Source organism: Borostomias antarcticus (assembly GCF_949987555.1).
Source record: "Borostomias antarcticus genome assembly, chromosome: 9".
Lineage (NCBI taxonomy): Eukaryota > Metazoa > Chordata > Actinopteri > Stomiiformes > Stomiidae > Borostomias > Borostomias antarcticus.
In genome coordinates, this window is record NC_140242.1 from 8,074,041 (window position 1) to 8,099,084 (window position 25,044).

Sequence of the window (25,044 nt, forward strand, 5' to 3'; positions counted from 1 at the left end):
CTGTGAAGACAGTGATTGGTAAGTTCAAAATGTTTTTTGCAGTGTATCCAACTGTGTGTGTGTGTGTGTTTGTGCTTGCATGTGTGAGATGTGTGTGTTCATGTGTAAAGTGTGTGGTATGATGCATTTTGATTATACAAGTGTACTAAAATCATCAAAAGTCATTTTTTTATTCATTTATTTTATTCTATCTCAAAAGGGCCGAGCTGGAGAGTGTGACAGTCCGGGTCAACAGCTGCCTTGCCCGTCTGGAAGTACTAATGCAGATGCATGAGCTCCATTGGGACTGTCGAGGACAAGATGATCCAGGTTCATACTCCTATGATCCGGGGGCCTGTGGAGAAGACCCGGTGTCTGAGATGAGTAGAGGCTCCGCCCCCATGCCGTCTGGCGGCGTCGCCGAGCCCTTCCAGACACACAAGGGCAAAAGTTCAAAGGGCACATCTGAGCTGAACGTTCCGCTCTCAGCCGAGGCCGACAGGGAGCGTCTGGTGCTGCCTCGCTGTCAGAGGCTCTGTTGCAACAGCGCAGACTCTCTGGTGAACAGGGCAGCTGTCACAGCCCCGTCTGTCACAGCTCCATCTGCCAGTCCACCACTCTCAATGACCAGGACCAGTAGAGGAGACAGCCCCGCTAGCCACTTATCCACCCCCATGGCATCTACTGGTGTGCTGGTAAAGGGACAATCTGACCCGGATGTTCCACGATCGCCCGAGTCCCACTGGAGGCAAGGTCCAGAGGTCTCTCTGCATCAGAGGCTCTTTCACGAGATGTCGGAAAGAGACCATCAAAGAGCAGCCACTTCCAGTTCGGATTCTCTGATGAAGAGGTCACCTGACACAGTCCCTTCTGTCACAGCTCCATCTGCCAGTCCACCACTCTTCATGACCAGGACCAGTAGAGGAGACATCCGCACTATCCACTTATCCACCCCTGTGGTATCTACTGGTGTGCTGGTAAAGGGACAATCTGACCAGGACGTTCCACGATCACCCGCGCCCCACTGGAGACAAGATCTGGAGCTCTCTCAGCGTTGGAGGCTCATTCGTAATAAGTGGGAAAAAGTCTCTCAAGGGGCGACCACTTCCACCTCGGACTCTCTGATGAAGAGGGCCTCTGACACAGGCCTGTCTGTAACAGGTCCATCTGACACAGCCCCGTCTGTAACAGGTCCATCTGACACAGCCCCGTCTGTAACAGGTCCATCTGACACAGCCCTGTCTGTAACAGGTCCATCTGACACAGCCCCGTCTGTAACAGGTCCATCTGACACAGCCCCGTCTGTAACAGGTCCATCTGACACAGCCCCGTCTGTAACAGGTCCATCTGACACAGCCCCGTCTGTAACAGGTCCATCTGACACAGCCCCGTCTGTAACAGGTCCATCTGACACAGCCCCGTCTGTAACAGGTCCATCTGACACAGCCCCGTCTGTAACAGGTCCATCTGTCAGACTACCATTCGCGATGACCAAGACCGGTAGAGGAGACAGCCCCGCTAGCCACTTATCCACCCCCATGGTGTCCAGTGGTGTGACACTAAAGGGACGATCTAAGCCTGACGTTCCACAATCGCCCAAGGCCCACTGGACACGAGGTCCGGAGCTCTCTCTGCATGAGATGCTCCGTCGCGAATTGTTGGAAAAAGTCGCGAACCTGACACAAACCCGTCTGACCAAGTCCCTTCAATCACAGCCCCGACTTGATGACCCGACTCAATGACCAGACTCGATGACAAGACTCAGTGACCAGACTTGATGACCGGACTCCCCAGTTCCCCCCAACACTATCCACTGAACAAACACAAGACGTTATGTTTTGTGCTTTTACTGATTTCATTTGAGAGTAAAGTTTCTGAACATTCTTCTCCTGTGTTTGGGTCATATCTCCATTGTATCCTGATGCACGCTAATCAGCGCCCATCCCACGGCTGTGCTTAGTGAGCTGCATGGACTAAGAGACGTGCAATAAAATGTGTAATAAAAATCAAATTAAAGTCGCAAGCAACAATGAGACGAGGTCCTACGGTTACACGCCTTTAAGACTGACAGACAGGGTGAGACTGACCAGACAGACCTGGTAAATCCAGCAAGACCAGCCAATGACCAGCCGTGGTTTGTAGCTGACTCTCACTGGATTTACCAGTAGAGTATGACATCTAGCCTGTATTGAGGTCATTGTATCACACATTTACCATGGGGGTAATTTTACATACAATCCAGCTGCAGATTGACAAACAGGGTTTTATTGATTGATTGATTAATAATAATAATAATAATAATAACAATACTACACTATGTAGCCTATATAGCACTTTTCATACAACTAGCTCAAAGTGCTTCAAATAAAAAGACGTCAAATAAACAACAAGCAGGTAAATAAGATGGAAGACAAAACACAATAAGAGATGAAGATAAGAAATCAAGTAAAATACAGTGTAAAATTACAATTTAATAAAATATTGTGCTGGAGATAAAATAAAGAAAAGTACAGTAGCCTGCAAGTGCAAAAGGAGCTAGTTAAAAGCTTAAGTGAAGAGATACGTTTCTAGCTTTCTTTTAAAACTATTTAGCGAACTGGCTTCCCTGATATCTGTATTGTGTTCCATAGCTTTGGGCCATAAACAGAGAGGACAAATGTGCTCTCTCCTCTTGGTTTTTGTTAACAGTGGGCCTGCAGAGTTTTGAATGAGCTGAAGTCTCAGTGGTTTTGGGGGGAGGCCAGTGAAGAGTGCATTAATCAAGTCGGCTTGAAATAAAAGCATGAATCAAATGTTCTGCATCCGTTTGCATATGGCCGTACCTTAGCTATTTCTAAGGTGGGAATATGAAGTTTGAGGTCACATTGTTAGCTATATTAGCGTTAGCCCTATTTTGCTAGTTATGGCTACGGTAGGGATTTTGATAGCTTCTTCATATTATTATAATGTAATCTCTGGTTATACTGTAGGCTATTGGTAGCTCAGAGTAACTGTAGCCTACTTTGTTTTATTTTTATGTTCATTATGTTCTGTTGTCCAAGTAGGCTATGATTTAGTCCACGTTCTTGTTGGCTACAAATGTGTGTTATCGGTGATAGACTGCATTTACCGTTTTCGGCCACAGGAGGGCAGCAACAGGCTTAGACAGACTGTTCCTGGCTCAGTTTCAGCAATTCAATTAGTATTTGAGTTAGGATATTTAGTTATTTCTGTAAGTATTTCTGTTAGTTAGGCTATATATGATATTTCTTTATTATTTCAGAGACCACACACTCACTAACCAGGTTTCCCGATAAAGAACCTTCTTAAGGAACCCTTCTTAAGCAACCCTTTGCATGGGAGTTAAGAAGTACTTTGGAGTTAAGTGCTTCTTAACACGTTCGGGAAACCCGGCCACTGTCTGTTAATGTAAGTGAAGAGAATTGAAAGGTCAAATAATTCTTATTACCTGTTTAAAAAGTAGTAGTACTGTCACAATACTGAGGAAAGCTTGCGTGCAACGAGCGCATGTATGCTCTCACTCACTTAAGAAACTGGGCTCAGCATCATGATCATGATCACATGTTTATACAGTTTACATATTTTTAAGCAATGGTAGTGTCTTCTTTTCATGTCAGTGAGTCAAACAAAATTGATAATGCATGGGTTGTGTCTTTTGTCTTTTCCCACATGTGACCTTCATTCCTGTCTGGGCTGATCATCGACCACTATGTTCCTCTGATCTGGAATAAAACAAGTGCAGAGGTAGTGTTTTTTTCTCTTTCAATGTCTAGTTAATGGAGTAAACAGTGAAAAATTGGGGGGGGGGGGATTTAAAAAAGGGGGTACCACATATAACATTTGTTATAATTCCTAAACCGTTCACCTGATTTGGATGTAAATTTTGATGGATTTTGGAGAGATTAGCATATAACATATATGTGTGCCCTGTAGTTTCTAGAGGGTTGTCAACACGCACTGGTAAATATACAATAGCTGTTCTGCCAACCAGGCCTAGCAGAAGGGTCATGCTAAGGGGTCAACTTTGGGAGTGCAGACTAGGAGAGAGGCCCAAGGTCGGGGATGGGGGGGGGCTGAGAGGTCGGGGGTGGGGGGGGGGCTTTCGCGTGCCGAAACGCTGCGGTGGTTTGTTAGCTAGCCGGGCTAGCAGGAGAATAGCTCTGAGGAGAAGAGTGCGCTACTTCTCTGGTACAAGAAACGGGGAGAGATGTATGTTTAAAAACACACCTCGCCTTCCATCCTGGTAATGAATATGCACTACTGCCCTCTTCTGACTGTACCATGCGATGGTCTATTGATTTGTCTGGTGCTGAGGAATCAATGGCCGGAGAGGAATGCAATTTGCCGGAAGGGGGATTGTAGATCGGATTCAACACTTATTTACTAAAACAATATCCAGATATCTGGGTCAGTCACAGTGAGACGCTATTGCGTTCAGCGTTCTCTGCTCAAACGACTCGGCTTTCAGCGTGGTCTCTCTTTATAGGCGGTCATCCATACAAACAATAGCTAGTGGTCAGCGGGCTCCTTATACTGCGGCTGTAAACATTTGATCTTCACTGGACACTGACCAGTCCCATGACCAACTGAGGCATGTTCATGGTCTTTTTCTGAGAATGGTAGGGGCACTCGTGACAGAAATGATCACTAGATGTCTGTATCAGAGGAGATTTTGGATGCACCTTCTCAAAAAGAGACACTTACTGTTGTGCTAAAGCAAAAAGTAGGAAAAATTACATCTGAATATGTGCAGCTCCAGAAAGCAGGACAGGGACAGAAAGCAGGACAGGGACAGAAAGCAGGAAAGGGACAGAAAGCAGGACAGGGACAGAAAGCAGGACAGGGACAGCGCCTCGATTTCACCAGTTTATTTGGCCGTCCAAACAAGCCTTCATCAGAGAATGTCTGTTTCTTTCTCTCAACCTCTCCTTCCCCCTCTCTCTCTCTTTCTCTCCTCCCTCTCTCTTTATCTCTCTCCCCCACCCTCTCTCTCTCCTACTCTCTGTCTTTCTCTCCTCCTCTCTTTCTTTCCTTCTCTCTCGCTTTCCCTCCCCCCCTCTCTCTCTCTTTCAATCCCCCCCTCTCTCTCTCTTTCAATCCTCTCTCTTTCTCTCTTTCTCTCTCTCTCCTCCTCCTCTCTCTCTCTCTCTCCTCCCCTCTCTCTCCTCCTCTCTCTCTCCTCTCTCTCCTCCTCTCTCTCTCCTCTCTCTCTCTCTCTCTCTCTCCTCTCTCTCCTCCTACTCTCTCTCTCCTCCTCTCTCTCCTCCTCTCTCTCTCTCTCTCTCTCTCCTCCTCTCTCTCTCTCTCTCTCTCACTCTCTCCTCCTCCTATCTCTCTCTCTCTCTCCTCCTCTCTCTCTCAGGGGGGCTGATGATCCCATGGCGACGGCGCTGGTGCGTACTGAAAGACGAGACCTTCATGTGGTTCCGGGCCAAGCAGGACTCCCTCAAGTCCGGCTGGCTGTACAAGAAGGGCGGCGGCATGTCCACGCTGTCCCGGCGCAACTGGAAGATGCGCTGGTTCGTCCTGCGGGAGTCCAAGCGTGCCTACTTTGAGAACGACAGCGAGGACAAGCTGAAGGGAACCATCGACATCCGCGCGGCCAAGTGAGAGCCTGCTCCCCCGACTTGGGACCGCGTTTAGACGGATAGGAAGCTAACTGTTGCTATGTCGTAACTAGCGTGACTCAGCGGATGTAGGTTTTGGGGATAAGCCTTGTCATTCGTTTATTACTGCCCAATCAGCGGCGGCGAAATCTATTGTCCGCCCAATCAGATTCAAAACAGACTACAGTGCATAAAACAACAACCTAGCAACCGCTCCATTTTTTTTCGCCCTTATCCCCAAATGGTAATGAGTCCAGCCAGACCTTTCTCCCGCGCTGGCCCAGCGTAAGCGCAGTGTGGAGATTGGTCCAGCTACGCGACACTACGTCGTTAACGGTCCAGTCTTTTGGTTCTGCTCATGGTGTGTTCTGTGGCTAAAGTGTTACTTAGGGGGGCGGCTGAAGCTCAGTTGGTAGAGCGGGTCGTTCAATGATCGAAGGGTCAGCGGTTCGAATCCCAGCTCCGACTGTCCACATGTCGAAGTGTCCTTGAGCAAGACACCTAACCCCAAATTGCTCCCAATGAGCAGGTTAGCACCTTGCATGGCAGCTACCGCCATTGGTGTGTGAATGTGTGTGTGAATGGGTGAATGAGAGGCCATTGTAAAGCGCTTTGAGTGCCGCTAAGGTGGAAAAGCGCTATACAGACTGTATAAGTGCAGTCTATTCACCATTCATTAGATACAGAGCGTGTTGAGGCGACGTCTTTCTCAGCGCTCAGCGCCAGACGGTTCTGGTTCTGACGGCGTCCCCGCTCTGTGTTGACCTCCTCACAGGGAGATTGTGGACAACCACGAGAAGGAGAACGCTCTGAACATCGTGACGGAGGAGAGGACCTACCACATCTACGCAGAGTCTCCTGAAGACGCCAGGTACGAGCACAGTGCTCCTGCTTTGTATGCACCAGCATGTAGAGAATACTGGTATTTGCTGGTTAGGGATGGGAATCACTCGTGATCGCACAATTCATTTCGATTTCTATTCTTGGGGTCAGAATTCGATTTCAAATTATCGCAGATTCGATTTTTGATTTGATTATGATAGAATTTTCATTTCCACCATTTCACAGCAGTAACACATTAAATACAGTAACCCATTAAATATAGGTTGTCCCATAATGGTAGGGGAAGCACTGAAATATATCCCAAGCACAAAATGATTGTGATAACAGGATAAAATCCCAAAAAGAATTTTCACACACAAATAAATGAAAATAAAATATAAAATTGCACTTACATGGCAGCTGCTGCCATTGGTATGTGAATGTATGCATGAATGGGTGAATGAGAGGCCATTGTAAAGTGCATTGGATAAAAACGCTATATAAGTGCAGTCTATTTACCATTTACCAAAGTTTACTCTGGTGTTTTGCCTGATAATCAAATGATATAGATGTATGTCTCCCTCTACTGGTCAACTAGAGTAGTGGCGTTGCTCTGTGTAACTCTCGCCCACATCCTCCTCTTCCTCTCTGTGCCCCTGCAGCGGCTGGTTCAATGTGCTGAGTCGCGTCCACAGCGCCAGTCCAGAGCAGCTCACGGAGATGCACCCCGAGCAGGCCAACCCCAAGAACGCTGTGGTGAGGGCCACCTCTGTCACTGACTCTCTGTCTCTTTCTCTCTCTCCCTCCCTCCCTCCCTCTCTTCCTTTATTCCCCCTCTCTCTCTCTCCCTCTCTGTCTGTCTATGTCTCTCTCTCTCTTCAGATTCCTTTATTATTACATCCATTGTACAGGTACAGGGGAATACAATTCTTGGGTTCTGGCTCCTCAACCTTGCAGTAACAACAGACTCTCTCTCTCTCTCTCTCTCTCTCTCTCTCTCTCCTCCGACCCATCTGCTAGAGATCCAGCTTGTCGATGGTAGTTTAGAGCTAGAGTATGGCGTTCTTGTGGATGTAAATATTTCATGTAAATCGGGAAAACAATTTGCATTTCCTTCCAGGGAACTCTGGATGTTGGACTGATCGACTCGGTCTGTGCCTCTGACAACCCTGACAGGTGAGAACCGAGCCATCAGTCACTCTGCTCTGCTGGATCTCATGCTGATGCACCGTTTTCCAGGAAGAACCTGTTTTCTCCAGCAATTATTTCATTTCAAACTGCAATAGCATGACCTTATGACCTTCGCATAATAACAACAACAGTTTATTTTGCTGCTCTTACGGGCCCTGTATGTCATATCGGGGTGGCTGTGGCTCAGGAGTTGGAGCAGGTTGTCCAATGACTGCATGGTCGGCGGTTCGAATCCCGACTCCCCCTGTCCAAAGTGTCCTTGAGCAAGGCACTGAACCCCAAATTGCTTCCAATGAGCAGGCTAGCACCTTGTCACCATTGGTGTGTGAATGTGTGTGTGAATGAGAGGCCATTGTAAAAGCGTCAAGGCAGGAAGGCGCTATATAAGCGCAGTCCTTTTACCACATATGTGATGATACTGTTTTTTTTGCTTCCCTCTGGAATATATAGGAGTGGGACCTATGCCCACCTCCCTTGTTCTCTGTAAAGCGCATTGTATTTCCTCTGGGTATGAAATGCGTTATACAAATAAAGCTTTGATTGATTGATTGATTGATTGGTTGATTGATTGATGTGTCCCCAGGCCCAACTCGTTTGTGATCATCACAGCCAACCGGGTGATCCACTGCAACGCCGACACGCTGAAGGAGATGCACCACTGGATCGGCCTGCTGCAGAAGCCCAAGGGAGACTCCCGGGTGGACGGGCAGGAGTTCCTGGTCAGAGGTCAGTCTTGTGGTCAGTCCGGGACGCTCGGGCCTGATTATAGGGTTGACTTTTATGCGGCAGAGTTGACCGTACAGACTCAAGATGTGATTTGGTAGAACTAGCCTTGGGTAGAACTAGGCTCGCTGCAATGTACGAGGTTAGCGTGATCCTTTGTGTAGGAGGTGCATGTGGAGCCAAATGGACTTTGACAAAATGTATCAAGTCTCCTGTATCGTTATGGATGGATGCGGTTTTCTCAAGCTGTGTTCGGAATCGCTCCCTCGTTCCCTCACTCCCTATTCCCTATATAGGGTTCACCATGTAGTGAACTACCTAGGGAACGGAGAAAATGTAGGGTACATGCACTGTTCCCTGGAAATGAAGTTGAATTGTGGGTAATAAATAGTGAACTATATAGGGAACGAAAATTCCGCGGAGAATTCGGACACTACAAACAAAATGGCTGACGCCCTATATAGTGCACTATATAGTGAATAGGGAGCGATTCCGAACACAGCTTCAGTGTTTCTCAGTCTCCTTCTCTGCTCCCCCCCCCCCCCCCCCAGGCTGGCTGCACAAAGAGATGAAGTCCGGCGCCAAGAGCTCCTCTTTGAAGCTGAAGAAGCGCTGGTTCGTCCTGACCACCAACTCTCTGGACTACTACAAGTCCTCCGAGCGCGGCACCTCCAAGCTGGGAACCCTGGTGCTCAACAGCGTGTGTTCAGTGGGGCAGCCGGACGAGAAGGTCTTCAAGGAGACCGGTGAGTACGGACGCCGTTTTCAATCGTGTTCAGTCTTCGTCGGCACTCCAAGGGTTGGCTACAATTACAAACATCCCCACCGCAGGTCTAGCCACTTGTAGATAGGAAAGAGTTGGATAGGCATAAGAAAAATGGTGGCAGTAGTAACCTATTGTACCAAGCTAAGTCAGTGCTTTAAAAACAAAATGTCTCCAGCTTCTCTGTGTTTTGACCTGCCCCGTCCCCTCCTTGTCCACCCAGGCTACTGGAACATCATAGTCCACGGGCGGAAACACTCGTACTGCCTCTACACCAAGCTACTCAACGAGGCAATGAGGTGGGCCTCAGCCATCCAGGGGGCCATCGACAATAAGGTGCCCATCGAGACCCCCACCCAGCAACTGATCAGGGACATCAAGGTACCCCGATCCCCGCCTCCGCTATCAAATCTCACTCGGATCAGAAACACAGCGCCGGGAAACGCTAGCTAGGCCAGGCCTTCGAGATCATGTGTTCATCAATGTGTCGTTGACCTATGACCCTTTTATGTATTGTCGAGTAGCATTCCCGTCTAAACTCTGTTGTAACCCATGTCCATCTCCCATGTTCAGCTGTGCAGGCCCCTACCTAGGCCCTCCCTGCCTGTGACCAGGCACACACACTGTAGTTAAGTGAGTCACTTGAGTGGAGCTCACTGTGTGTGTTTGAAGTGATATTCCTTTATTTCAGGCTTCAGCCTCCTTCTGTGAACATCTTATTTTTTCCTCTTTTCTCCAGAATGTCTTCATTTAGCTGTGTGCAGTGCTTAGTGCTATCCTGGCTCAAACCACGGCATGCATCCCTTCCAAAGCCGGTGGTTTCTTCCTGTGTTGACTTTGACCTTTGACCTTGCGCTACCACGCTACTAGCTGTCCCTGTAGCCGTCCTCCCAGGCATTACGAGCCGACCCCTGATCCCGCTGCCTCTCTCTCCAGGAGAGCAGTCTCAACGTGGAGGCTGTGGAGCAGACCTACTGGAGGAACCCCATCCTGAGATATACCCAGCATCCTTTGCACTCCCCACTACTACCTCTGCCCTACGGGGATGTCAGCGTCCACTGTGAGTCGACTCTCTGATCCCTCTCCGCAGGGGGCCAGTGTTCGTTGATAGTGAAATACACAAAGCTGTGAGCGGTATTAGAAGCCCTCACACGGTTTTCCATTCTAGCGATTCTAGCGAGTTAGCTCGAATGCCCCGTGTTGATGTGCATTTTAGTAATTAGTTTTTCTAAATTGGTATTCAATCGATTCAATTATTTTCCCATCAACCATGGCGCAGTAACTTTTAGATGCTTTAAATCTATTTTGAGCAAATTATCTTTTTGATGGAAAAAGGCCTCATCTCTCTCTCTCTTTGTCTCTCTCTCTCTCTCTCTCTCTCTGTCTCTCTCTCTCTCTCTCTCTCTCTCTCTGTCTCTCTGTCTCTCTCTCTCTCTCTCTCTCTCTCTCACAGTGCAAAAGGAGAAGGGCTACGCCAGCCTCCAGGACGAGGCGGTGAAGATCTTCAACTCGCTGCAGGAGATGGAGGCGGTGTCGGACCCCGTGCCCATCATCCAGGGCACCCTGCAGACCTGCCAGGACCTGCGGCCACTCAGGGACGAGGTCTACTGTCAGCTGATCAAACAGACCAATCACGTCCCCCAGCCCAACAGCCCGGCCAATCGGGCTCACTGGCACCTCCTCACCTGCATGAGCTGCACCTTCCTGCCCAGCCGAGGCATCCTGCGCTACCTCAAGTTCCACCTCAAAAGGTGCGGCACCCGCAGAACCTCTCTCCGTAGTCGCGCCCTTCTTCTGGGTTCTTTTAACGATCCCCAACCCCAGTAGAGCAGAACAGAACCGGATTACAGTAGCATCCACCCAGTTTAACACAAGCAACACTGTACTGTATGTGTCTCCCTGTACAGTAGTTGTATAAGTGTGTATCCTGATGTAGTTATATATATACAGGTACAGAATATTGTGAAAGTTTTTGAATAATGAAAAATAGTTTTTTTATGTAATTTAATTCAACTTTCATGTATTCTAGATCCATTACACAAAGGGAAATATTTCAAGCCTTTTTTGTTTTAATCTTTATGATTGTACTGTATGTTCAGTATGTTCATTTATACACTCAATACTTGGTGGGGGCTCCTTTTGCACAAATTGCTGCATCAATGTGGAGCGTGGTATGGAGGCAATCAGCCTTGAAATATTTCACTACATGTGTAATGAATTTATAATATATGAAAGTTTCACTTTTTGAATTAAATTACGAAAAATAATGAACAATATTAGAATTTTCTGAGATGCACCTATATATATATGTTACGGTCAATGTGAGAAAACGGGGAATGTGAGCTTTTCCCGGTTATTGCGCACATTCCCCGACCTCGCGGGGAATGTAGGAGAAACATGTGCGTTTCTCACATCTCCCGGGTAATGTGCACATTCCCCGACCTTGCGGGAGATGTGAGAAATTGGTTAGTATTTCTCACATCTCCCGTACGGTCGGAGATTGTGCACATTAACCGGGAAATGCTGACAATTCCCGACCCTGCGGTAAATCTAGGAAAGCGCAACCGTATGCAAAACCTCTGCGCAGCCGGGTGGTGGGAGAGGGCTTGTGCGCTTAGAACCAGAGGCGCTTGACATTTTGCCCATGGTTTTCGAATACATAGCATCAATTGCATTAATGGAAACATTAAATTGGGTCTAACTATACATGTGTTGAAAGTTAAGATAATTAGCCTACAAGCCGCGAGGCTACGACACACAATAATCAAAACAATCTCACTGTTTAACTCGTCCCACTCCTCTGTTTCACTCGCCCCGCACGGCAGGGACAAGAGAAACAATGCACATCTTCTGTTCATTCGTCTTGAATTGAACTGTTACACCACAGAACGAAACTTACAACTAATAGGTTAGTAAAGGACATGTACAAGTTGTTTATCATCAAAAAATGTAATCTCCATCTTTATTAATTTCTGTGTAAATCTGATCAAACCGAAAAGTGTTTCATTCGTCCCGGTCCTCCCCTACAGTTAATAACAGTCTGTGGTCTACCTTGAACAGTAATATAGCCTATGCTGCACACAGTGTGAGTAGTATTAGGAGGATAGACCTACACTGGTGATCAAGTTAACAAACGCAAAAGGAACATTGCAACAACAGGAAGGTGGGAACCTCCAAAGGAACCCTACACGTTAGCTAGCCGAAAGACAGACGAAAGGACGAAAAATCTCTCACAGGTGTGCGCCAGTAACGTTAGCCCAACTACCGTGGGTGCCTCTTATGGTGCACATCCTCTGAGGCGTCACATAAGCCCTCTCCCACCACCCGGCTGCGCAGAGGTTTTGCATACGGTTGCGCTTTCCTAGATTTACCGCAGGGTCGGGAATTGTCAGCATTTCCCGGTTAATGTGCACAATCTCCGACCGTACGGGAGATGTGAGAAATACTAACCAATTTCTCACATCTCCCGCAAGGTCGGGGAATGTGCACATTACACGGGAGATGTGAGAAACGCACATGTTTCTCGTACATTCCCCGCGAGGTCGGGGAATGTGCGCAATAACCGGGAAAAGCTCACATTCCCCGTTTTCTCACATTGACCGTAACATATATATATATATACATATTAATAGACAAATCCACTTGGCTGCGTCACATTATAATAGTGATTTGTACTCGTCTGTTTCCCCCAGGATCAGGGAGCTGTTCCCCGGGGCGGAGATCGAGCAGTTCGCCTTGTTCATCGGCGAGTCTCTGAAGAGGACCAAGACCCAGGAGTATGTTCCGTCCCAGGAGGAGATCGTGGCTCTGCTGACCCGACAGGAGATGACCACCACCGTCTACTGCCATGGAGGAGGCTCCTGCAAGATCTCCATCAACTCCCACACCACCGCTGGGGAGGTACGTCCAGTGGGTCAGGACCACAGGGAGGAACGGCTCTATTCAACAAAGTGCCACTTAGTTCGAATGACCTCCCACGGGTTATAGTGGGTTATAACTCCAGTAATGTAGGACTTGTTTGGGGCTGATTTCAATGTTGGGGTCAACACTTCCTGCCGGCAGTGAGGAGCATTAGGCGGAGGGCCAGTGGCGACTCTATTTAAAACTCTACTGTTTCCTGGATGTGGAGAGCATGCCCAAGGAAGGGGTGGAGTTTGCCTTCATGTTTGAACAGGTGAGCTGCTGGGATCCACTGAGCTAGACAGTCACTAGTAAGCAGAGTCACAGAAAGCGTAGTCTTATTAGCGTTAATGTCTTTAAGTAGCCGTGTAATAAGCGGGATAACGTATGACCAGCCGGTTATTATCGAAAAAGAAGAGCCCGACAACTGTGCGTTACAATCCCCCTCGGCTTCACCTCGCTACGTTATCCCGCTTATTATACGGCTAGTTACCAACGTAACGTCAAAAAGTTACACTTTTTATTTCGCCAGGAAAATGGTTTCTGTGTGCTTGGGCAACGGACGTTTTCAGAGATTGAACATAGCAGGCTACAGCAGTCAAACCGTTATTGTTTAGAATTCAAACTTTCAGACAACTTTCAACTGTCGCCCATAGACGTACGTGTATAATGTGTTGCCCTTAGCAGCGGCGAATATCGCTTGTTGCCGGTGAATTATCGAGAAATAATTCACCGGTAGAACGTGCGATTGTCCAATCAGAGACGAGTATTTCAGAGAGCTGTGTAATAAATATATACGATTCACTCTCTCTTCTTGCATCAGTCTTTGTTATTGATCCTGACCGACCTCCTCAGGTTTCCCTCATGGGACAATGAAGAGATTGGTTGATTGTCTGATTGGTTGATTGTCTGATTGGTTGATTGTCTGATTGGCTGCCCTCCCCCTCTGTGTCTGCAGGCCCATGAGAGGCTGACCAGCGGCCACTTCCCGGCCCCCGAGGAGACCCTGCAGCACCTGGCCGCCCTGCGGCTGCAGTTCCTCCACGGGGACAAGGCCCGGGTGGGCTGGACCCTGGAGGCCGTCTACCCCGTGGGCCGCCTGCGCAGCCGCATCCTGCAATTCACCAAGGCAGGGGGCGGGGGCGGGGCCTCCACCGGCGGCACGCCAGGCCACACCCTGGAGCGCCGGCGCACCAGCTTCCTGGACGGCACGTTGAGGCGGGGCCTGAAGACGGGCTCGGTGAAGAAGCAGAGGATGGAGGAGGAGCAGATGCTGGAGATGTGGGTGAAGGAGGAGACGTCGGCCACGCGCGCCAGCGTCCTGGAGAAGTGGGCCAGGCTGAGGGGGCTGGACCAGCACCAGACCATGCTCAAGTACATGACCGTCATCAAGGAGTGGCACGGCTACGGATCCACGCTCTTCGACGTGGAGGTGACTGATCTGACGCGCAGGACTGCAAACACAATACAGCCTTAAGGGGGCGATCACACCTGGGAAAGACGCTAGAAACGAGATCCTAGTAAAACCATTGATTTCCTATGATACGGCGCGTCTGACTGGCGTTCCGTCGTCTTTTTCGACGGGCGTCTTTTCTTGCAGGCGCGTCAGTTTTGAGTTGTAGACGAATAAAAAAACGATTTGACTACTAAACTATTTTCAACTTTTTGAGCGTCAGACGCAAGAAGCGCCATTTCGTCATCGTCATATTTGGCCCAGGCATTTCAAGCGTCTTTGAAGCGTCCGCGTTTAAAGTGTCTTTTCCAGGTGTGACCGCCCCCTAAGATGCCTTTCTGACACGGTTTTTATTTGACCCAAGTCATACCATCACACTGGGTTTTATTGCCAGGTAGTTTTTACACATACTAGGAATTTGTTCTGGTCAATCGGTGCATAATACTCATGGAGACATCATTTGACGGGGTGGAAGGACTAGACGGGACAGTGCAAAGACAGGACTGTGCAAATGACAGTACAAAATACAAAATGTTGTGTGTGATGTGTGTATATACAGAATGTGTACAAAGTGTTAATGTGTGTACGATGTTTTTACCCTTATCACGGTGGGTAACAAAGATGATGTCACTTGAAGGTTACCAGACAGTGTTTGTTTGATGTTAGCCAATGTCTCTGACCAGGTGTGTGTGTGTGTGTGTCTGCAGTGTAAGGAAGGAGGTTTCCCTCACGACCTGTGGCTAAGCGTGAGTGCTGAGAACGTGTCTGTGTACAAGAGAGGAGAGCCCCGGCCCCTGGAGACATTCCCCTACGAACACATCGTCTTCTTCGGGGCCCCGCAGCCCAACACCTACAAGATCACCGTGGACGAGAGGGAGATGTTCTTCGAAACGCCACAGGTACTTTCAAACGCCATCGCTTGGAACTGCACTATAAACACATCGTCGTCGCATCGTAGCATCTCAGAGCCATGGTTTTATTGGCTGTTGAATAGCGTATAATAATGTTCCTGTGTGTATCCCACATGTACTGAATAGCGTATAATAATGTTCCTGTGTGTATTCCACATGTATTGAATAGCGTATAATAATGTTCCTGTGTGTATTCCACATGTACTTGTTCCTGGCGGGTGACTGTGTTTATGTTGTATCATCATCAGGTCGGGGAGATCACCAAGATCATGAAGGCCTACATCAACATGATCGTGAAGAAGCGCTGCAGCGTGAGATCGGTTTCCAGTTACGGAACCAGCTGGATCAGGTGATGGACGGGACAACAGCCCCACCGGGCTCGCAACCACCTTGGGTCGAAAAGTTCGCAGGAAGGAGGCCGCGAAGGCTACAGGGATTAAACTCCACTACCCAGAAATCTGAATGGCAGGGAGTTTTGCTGATCAGAAGCAAATCTGTCCTTCTCGTAGACATTGACTGGCTAGTGAGAATCGTGGGGGTCTCCCTCAGTGCATATGCCAACATTGTAGCATCTGCTTCACTAAAGGCTTTATCGCCCAGTTAATAGTGCTTATTCCCCTAGAGGCTGCGCTGTATTCACACCTACACCATCTGGTTGCAGCCTGATCAGTACAATATCAGTATGAGTATCACATGTCGTGTCAAATTCTACATTCTCTGATCTCATTGGATCGAGACGCAGACCACACTCCGTTTCTCACGTCGCCTCGGTAACTCCCCCCGCCATGAGAATGTTGCGTTTGTTTTTTCCCACGTTGGCATAGTAACTGAGTTATTGACCATAATGAGGTTCTGATACTGTACACTCTTAACAGATGTGTTATTTTAACAAGTCTGTGTGTATAGTTCAGGACGATATAACACATGTTGTTTTTAACACATCTGTGGTAAGAGTGGTGTTTGGGGGCGGGTCTCACTATTATTATTTCTGATATGTCTTGATTTAGCCACTGAATGGAAATGCAGGTTGTATATTTCTCCTGTTGGAAGAGTCCCTCAGGTTCAGTGGGCAATATGACGGTCAGCATTACACCTAGGGAGGTTCCTGTCTTCAACTCTAATGCCTTAAGTAGTTTCACTGCTTCCATCTGTTATTATGGACTATAAGTAATAGTTTCAGTGCAGACTTTGCCTTTCACGAATGGAGGATTAAAGAAGTTGGTTGGTTTTGCTGCACTCTGCCATTGAAATGTGCCTCAGAAGCAGGGTTCTATCCCTGGTGAAATAAAATGCCTTTTACAAGTCAGTAGAATAAGCAAATTACATTCGCACTCCATGAGAGTGCCTTCATTCTAAGGCAGTGTTGTTCACTAAAAGCAGTGGCTCTACAAAGTGATTGTGTGCTTTTTGTGTAATACACGCTTATAGAACTAGTCCTCAGTATTCAGCTGTTTTGATTTTCTTATGGATTAGAACATTTTTGCATCCTGGTAATGAAATGTATTCTGACTGAAACTGTTGTTCAAAGAAAGCGTTTTTTTTTTTTCTCCAGAAACGAGCATGTTCTGCTTGGTACTTCTGCTACTGAAGGATGTTTTATTTGGGAGGGGGACATGGGTGGGTGGGGTATTTATTATGTGTCATTTTAATGGTTTGGAAGAGAGAGGAGCAGTGAGGAGGACACGTCGTCACAAGCCAATACAGAGAGTATAGTATAGAGTAGCATAGTATAACAGATGTATCTGCCATGTCAGAGAAACGTTTAAGGCGAGTCACAGGTGGACCCCTGGTTTGGCCCCCTGGTTTGGCCCCCTGCTTAGGTGGTCTGCAATTCATGATGCAAGCATTTTAAAGAAAGAAGAAAAAAGCTCCTATCCTAAAACCTAGATTCACTATTATTTGGTTGCAAGCATTTTTCTTTTAAATGACCCCGAGACCCATGTTGGTAAGGGCAACGGGTGTCTGCCTGTCAAGCTACGGTGTGATTTGGATGTTAGCCCATGTCTGTACCTCGCTCTCAGCATCGCTGTCCTCCCTGCGTTTCATTGCTCTCCTCTCTCGTTGACTGTTCTGGTCAGCTGCCGGCAGCTACACCAGAGCTCTTAGCTTCCAATTTATAATGACTGTACTTATGACATTTCTGCTTGTTTGGAGTAAAACAATCACAAAATGATGTTTTATAACTGGATTTAAAAATGCTTTAATAAATTATTGTATTTCATAAGCTATCTGATGTTGTCTGTATCTTGTGGACTTCTGTGATGTAAACACAAACACGTACAACATTATTTATTTCACAACTTGCAGCCATACCCCACCTCCCTATGGCTAAATTATTGTTTTGATAAACAAGGGATTGGCCTGCAGAGGGTATGGGATCAAATTGATGACCAAAAATATTATGAAAAATATGAAAATCATGATCCATCCGGTATATGGAAAAGTATGGAATTTGATTTTAGTAATTTCCAGGTCTGGATAAGCAAGGGGGGGGGGGTGGTCTTGGACCTTGCAGGAATGACAGCTGATACAGTAGTTGTGGGTGGATATTAAATCCACTTATAGATTTCCTCATAGCACTGGGGTTCTTTCGCCCCAAGCAAATTGTCTTTGTGCCATTTGTGCAGATCTGATCATATCATATTCTGCCACAAAGAGGCGCCAAATATCTTTATGATTAAATAGAGGGGGGGGGGGGTAGACCGCTACTGTTGAGTGACGGTTTAAATATTGAGGGATACCCCTCCAGCTGAAAGTGGCTGATGTGTCACATATTTATAGGCTATATTCTCTTTACGTTGCCTTAATGTTTGTGAAACGATCTTCGTGATTGAGTCTATTAATTGTAATAGGCTTGTTGTGCCCCCACGCCCAAGCCGATCCCAGTCACGTTCCCAGTCCCACTCAGCGCGTCATCATTGAGGTTGGTCCCGGCGTCTCCTTCAGCAGCAGGTGTTTCCCATTACCATCTGACCAGCTGAAGCCAATCACCGCCTGGGCTCGGTACTACTTCAGGCTGCTGAAGACAAACGTCGGGCGCTTGAACGTTGACAACTGTTTGGCTCCCTCCGGCTCAAGACCAGTGTCTCCCCAGCTCCACCTACGTCCTCCCCCGAACTTCCTAAGCCCCATCTCCCCGCTCCTTCCCTCCACTCTCTCGTTCCTCCTCGGGACCGCATCTCCCCGTGCTCCCCTACCCAGGACCCTCCCGGACGGGTCTCCCCCCACGCATTCGACCCAGGAACCCACCTCTCGGATTCTCCCTGTCGCCTCACCCCTGCCACTAGGGCTTTTCTTCTGCAGCACATAGCCTACACAACACTCCCCGGTACATTTAGCCTACACTCGCACCGGACACTGACACACACACACACTCCATTCATATTCCTACCAGGCACCCATACACAACTAAATAGGCTAGTTTTCGTTTATGTTAGGTAGGGTTTATGATTTATCAAATCGTTGAACTTGGATCCGGTCTTGTCTCTGCTTCTGGGGTCTCTGGCACATTTGGCTAGCAGGTATCGTTGGGTCTTAACAACGCTAAAATAAAATAGCTTAAATCTATTTAAATCTAGCACTACATTTATTTCAATTAGTTGGCCGCCTGGACTAGCCGTCAAGTCACAGTGTTCTATCCGGTCTGTGACATCACGGGTGTTCGCATGGCGTAACATGTACACGTCACAGCGGCAAGGTACATCCTGCTGTAAACAAGTGGACAAGCGTCAGTGTGGTGTTTGCGATGAGATTAACATGTTGCTAAAGATGTGTCTTTGCCAATATGTTCGATAGTGCAAGAAAGATTTTTTCTAGAACCCGAGAGAGGGTGCCATGTGGACATACATCCCAAGGTCCTGAGGCGACGCCCTTTCAGCCAAACCCGTTCCTGGACCTTGATGTGATACTCTGGGGAGTTGTGGTCGCTCTCTCTATGATCCTGATCCTGTCTTGGCTATTAGACCAATGGAGAAATCGCCAAGGAAATATTAAGGTTGGTAATCAAAGTTTCATTGTACTTTAATAATTTACAATTCAAACAATTACAGAAGCTGCTCTTTGTGAAGCCTTAATGACCTCAACATCCATCTGGTATTTCCTTTATAAATTAGGATGAAAACCGTGAAGACAGTGATTGGTAAGTTCAAAATGTTTTTTGCAGTGTATCCAACTGTGTGTGTGTGTGTGTGTGTGTGTTTGTGCTTGCATGTGTGAGATGTGTGTGTTTATGTGTAAAGTGTGTGGTATGATGCATTTTGATTATACAAGTGTACTAAAATCATCAAAAGTCATTTTTTTATTCATTTATTTTATTCTATCTCAAAAGGGCCGAGCTGGAGAGTGTGACAGTCAGGGTCAACAGCTGTCTTGCCCGTCTGGAAGTACTAATGCAGATGCATGAGCTCCATTGGGACTGTCGAGGACAAGATGATCCAGGTTCATACTCCTATGATCCGGGGGCCTGTGGAGAAGACCCGGTGTCTGAGATGAGTAGAGGCTCCGCCCCCATGCCGTCTGGCGGCGTCGCCGAGCCCTTCCAGACACACAAGGGCAAAAGTTCAAAGGGCACATCTGAGCTGAACGTTCCGCTCTCAGCCGAGGCCGACAGGGAGCGTCTGGTGCTGCCTCGCTCTCAGAGGCTCTGTTGCAACAGCGCAGACTCTCTGGTGAACAGGGCAGCTGTCACAGCCCCGTCTGTCACAGCTCCATCTGCCAGTCCACCACTCTCAATGACCAGGACCAGTAGAGGAGACAGCCCCGCTAGCCACTTATCCACCCCCATGGCATCTACTGGTGTGCTGGTAAAGGGACAATCTGACCCGGACGTTCCACGATCGCCCGAGTCCCACTGGAGGCAAGGTCCAGAGGTCTCTCTGCATCAGAGGCTCTTTCACGAGATGTCGAAAAGAGACCATCAAAGAGCAGCCACTTCCAGTTCGGACTCTCTGATGAAGAGGTCACCTGACACAGTCCCTTCTGTCACAGCTCCATCTGCCAGTCCACCACTCTTCATGACCAGGACCAGTAGAGGAGACATCCGCACTAGCCACTTATCCACCCCTGTGGTATCTACTGGTGTGCTGGTAAAGGGAAAATCTGACCAGGACGTTCCACGATCACCCGCGCCCCACTGGAGACAAGATCTGGAGCTCTCTCAGCGTTGGAGGCTCATTCGTAATAAGTGGGAAAAAGTCTCTCAAGGGGCGACCACTTCCACCTCGGACTCTCTGATGAAGAGGGCCTCTGACACAGGCCTGTCTGTAACAGGTCCATCTGAAACAGCCCCGTCTGTAACAGGACCATCTGACACAGCCCCGTCTGTAACAGGTCCATCTGACACAGCCCCGTCTGTAACAGGTCCATCTGACACAGCCCCGTCTGCAACAGGTCCATCTGACACAGCCCCGTTTGTAACAGGTCCATCTGACACAGCCCCGTCTGTAACAGGTCCATCTGACACAGCCCCGTCTGTAACAGGTCCATCTGTCAGACTACCATTCGCGATGACCAAGACCGGTAGAGGAGACAGCCCCGCTAGCCACTTATCCACCCCCATGGTGTCCAGTGGTGTGACACTAAAGGGACGATCTAAGCCTGACGTTCCACAATCGCCCAAGGCCCACTGGACACGAGGTCCGGAGCTCTCTCTGCATGAGATGCTCCGTCGCGAATTGTTGGAAAAAGTCGCGAACCTGACACAAACCCGTCTGACCAAGTCCCTTCAATCACAGCCCCGACTTGATGACCCGACTTGATGACCCGACTCGATGACCAGACTCGATGACCAGACTCGATGACAAGACTCAGTGACCAGACTTGATGACCGGACTCCCCAGTTCCCCCCAACACTATCCACTGAACAAACACAAGACGTTATGTTTTGTGCTTTTACTGATTTCATTTGAGAGTAAAGTTTCTGAACATTCTTCTCCTGTGTTTGGGTCATATCTCCATTGTATCCTGATGCACGCTAATTAGCGCCCATCCCACGGCTGTGCTTAGTGAGCTGCATGGACTAAGAGACGTGCAATAAAATGTGTAATAAAAATCAAATTAAATTCGCAAGCAACAATGAGACGAGGTCCTACGGTTACACGCCTTTAAGACTGACAGACAGGGTGAGACTGACCAGACAGACCTGGTAAATCCAGCAAGACCAGCCAATGACCAGCTGTGGTTTGTAGCTGACTCTCACTGGATTTACCAGTAGAGTATGACATCTAGCCTGTATTGAGGTCATTGTATCACACATTTACCATGGGGGTAATTTTACATACAATCCAGCTGCAGATTGACAAACAGGGTTTTATTGATTGATTGATTGATTGATTAATAATAATAATAATAATAATAATAATAATAATAACAATACTACACTATGTAGCCTATATAGCACTTTTCATACAACTAGCTCAAAGTGCTTCAAATAAAAAGACGTCAAATAAACAACAAGCAGGTAAATAAGATGGAAGACAAAACACAATAAGAGATGAAGATAAGAAATCAAGTAAAATACAGTGTAAAATTACAATTTAATAAAATATTGTGCTGAAGATAAAATAAAGAAAAGTACAGTAGGCCTAGCCTGCAAGTGCAAAAGGAGCTAGTTAAAAGCTTAAGTGAAGAGATACGTTTCTAGCTTTCTTTTAAAACTATTTAGCGAGCTGGCTTCCCTGATATCTGTATTGTGTTCCATAGCTTTGGGCCATAATTGACAACGGCTGCACTCCTGATCGGCCGACTGTTGTTGCTGGAAACTTCTAGTAAACCAGCAGTGGATTATCGCAATGTTCTTGAAGGCGCGTAATTGACAAGGGAGTTAGCAATGCTTGGTCCATTAAAGCCCATTAAGGGCTTTGTATATAAGGAGGAGGACCTTAAAATCAACTCTAAATGTTACTGGAAGCCAATGTAAAGCATTTAAGACTGGACAAATGTGCTCTCTCCTCTTGGTTTTTGTTAACAGTGGGCCTGCAGAGTTTTGAATGAGCTGAAGTCTCTCAGTGGTTTTGGGGGGAGGCCAGTGAAGAGTGCATTACAGTAATCAAGTCGGCTTGAAATAAAAGCATGAATCAAATGTTCTGCATCCGTTTGCATATGGCCGTACCTTAGCTATTTCTAAGGTGGGAATATGAAGTTTGAGGTCACATTGTTAGCTATATTAGCGTTAGCCCTATTTTGCTAGTTATGGCTTCGGTAGGGATTTTGATAGCTTCTTCATATTATTATCATGTAATCTCTGGTTATACTGTAGGCTATTTGTAGCTCAGAGTAACTGTAGCCTACTTTGTTTTATTTTTATGTTCATTATGTTCTGTTGTCCAAGTAGGCTATGATTTAGTCCACGTTCTTGTTGGCTACAAATGTGTGTTATCGGTGATAGACTGCATTTACCGTTTTCGGCCACAGGAGGGCAGCAACAGGCTTAGACAGACTGTTCCTGGCTCAGTTTCAGCAATTCAATTAGTATTTGAGTTAGGATATTTAGTTATTTCTGTAAGTATTTCTGTTAGTTAGGCTATATATGATATTTCTTTATTATTTCAGAGACCACACACTCACTAACCAGGTTTCCCGATAAAGAACCTTCTTAAGGAACCCTTCTTAAGCAACCCTTTGCATGGGAGTTAAGAAGTACTTTGGAGTTAAGTGCTTCTTAACACGTTCGGGAAACCCGGCCACTGTCTGTTAATGTAAGTGAAGAGAATTGAAAGGTCAAATAATTCTTATTACCTGTTTAAAAAGAAGTAGTACTGTCACAATACTGAGGAAAGCTTGCGTGCAACGAGCGCATGTATGCTCTCACTCACTTAAGAAACTGGGCTCAGCATCATGATCATTATCACAAGTTTATACAGTTTACATATTTTTAAGCAATGGTAGTGTCTTCTTTTCATGTCAGTGAGTCAAACAAAATTGATAATGCATGGGTTGTGTCTTTTGTCTTTTCCCACATGTGACCTTCATTCCTGTCTGGGCTGATCATCGACCACTATGTTCCTCTGATCTGGAATAAAACAAGTGCAGAGGTAGTGTTTTTTTCTCTTTCAATGTCTAGTTAATGGAGTAAACAGTGAAAAATTGGGGGGGGGATTTAAAAAAGGGGGTACCACATATAACATTTGTTATAATTCCTAAACCGTTCACCTGATTTGGATGTACATTTTGATGGATTTTGGAGATTAGCATATAACATATATGTGTGCCCTGTAGTTTCTAGAGGGTTGTCAACACGCACTGGTAAATATACAAGAGCTGTTCTGCCAACCAGGCCTAGCAGAAGGGTCATGCTAAGGGGTCAACTTTGGGAGTGCAGACTAGGAGAGAGGCCTAATCCCACCATCTAATATCTTATTTAGAAAGAAGGCCCTCCTGATAGTCATAAATTCATTAATGGTTGAAGTCTAGGCGTTGCGTCATACATATTACGCGCCACAGCTGACGCACACGAGTGTTATGGAACCTTCAGGTCTAGCACAAGCACACTGTGAATAGCAAGTAAGGGTCATCTTGGCCCCCCTAGCACCATTTAATCAGAACCTTAGCTGATACCGATACGCTAATGAATGACTGTCCACATATGTCGAAGTGTATGGAGGTAGATTTATATCATAAATACACACGTACGAAAGTATAATACGCAACCGTGTTTTGCTATCCATCCGCACACATCTCTCGAGTCGTGTGTCGTAAAAAGAATTAATGCGTGCGTGAACAGATCCACGCGCAAAACCCCCTTTATACGTGCATAAACAGATCCACACGCAAGCGTGTTTTGCTATCGACCCGCAAATATCTCTCCATTCGTGAACCGTGTTTTGCTATACACCCGTAAACATCTTTCGATTCGTGCTCAACACCCCTCTTCGTACATATGCAAAGAGAATCCGCACGCAAACACCCCAAACGCTTTACTTGCAAACTGGCAAGACACGCTTGCTCTGCTTGGATTTACGTATGTATTTTTGAGATAAACATTTCCCTGTTTGGCCGTCTCGATTCGTAACTCGTAATATTCATTAGCTGATTATAAGGCGCTATCTGATTGGCCGGTGACTGCCAATCATTCTAGGCTGGAAGTGGAGGTCGTTGTTTGCTTTTTAATAATTAAAAAGGCTAGTAATGAGCAAATGTAAGCCTACCCAAACAACTAACAATTAAAAAGCAAACCATCATTGAGTGAAGATTTCTTTAATTATATTTCCAGGCGAAAGAGACAGAGAAAAACAACCCCTTATCAATGGACGGACCGGGTGGAAATCTGTCGGCAGCGTTATCTCAACAGACAGCAGTCAGAACTGGAGAGGGCACCGTTAGCACAATGTACCCTAACACAGGGGGGTGCTGATTGCTAATCAAGCTTAAAGATCAACTATTATCTGGAATGTAATGCTGACTTTCTAGTCAGCTAATATGCTAACGTTAACATGCTATTGCCCATTCAAAATACTCCCAAAGCTAGTTCAACGTCATGATCCTATTCAATGCCGACAGCTCTGGTAAACAGGTTTAGCTGACGTTAGTTAGCCTAACGTAAAGATAGAGAGAACCAGCTCACAACACAACGTTACTCACAAATCAATACATGTCTTTCCCAGTTACAGTAGGCTACCGATCATCTGGTTGATGTTAAGATGGCAAACGTAATGACATTCACACCAGATAGCGGCTAGCAAAAGTTATTCAGCAGACCGG

General features: G+C 46.9%; 1 pseudogene across 1 annotated transcript; it reads left to right on the forward strand.

Moving 5' to 3' along the window:
• The first annotated feature begins 266 nt into the window (after positions 1–266).
• LOC311312807 (unconventional myosin-X-like) lies at positions 267–15,701 on the forward strand (annotated as a pseudogene). The gene is made up of 15 exons: positions 267–504; positions 5,342–5,585; positions 6,361–6,456; positions 7,070–7,163; positions 7,528–7,583; positions 8,182–8,324; positions 8,873–9,067; positions 9,308–9,465; positions 10,021–10,144; positions 10,538–10,835; positions 12,777–13,091; positions 13,160–13,258; positions 13,943–14,416; positions 15,145–15,336; positions 15,597–15,701. The product of its transcript is annotated as an unconventional myosin-X-like (transcript).
• Positions 15,702–25,044: the final 9,343 nt, after the last annotated feature.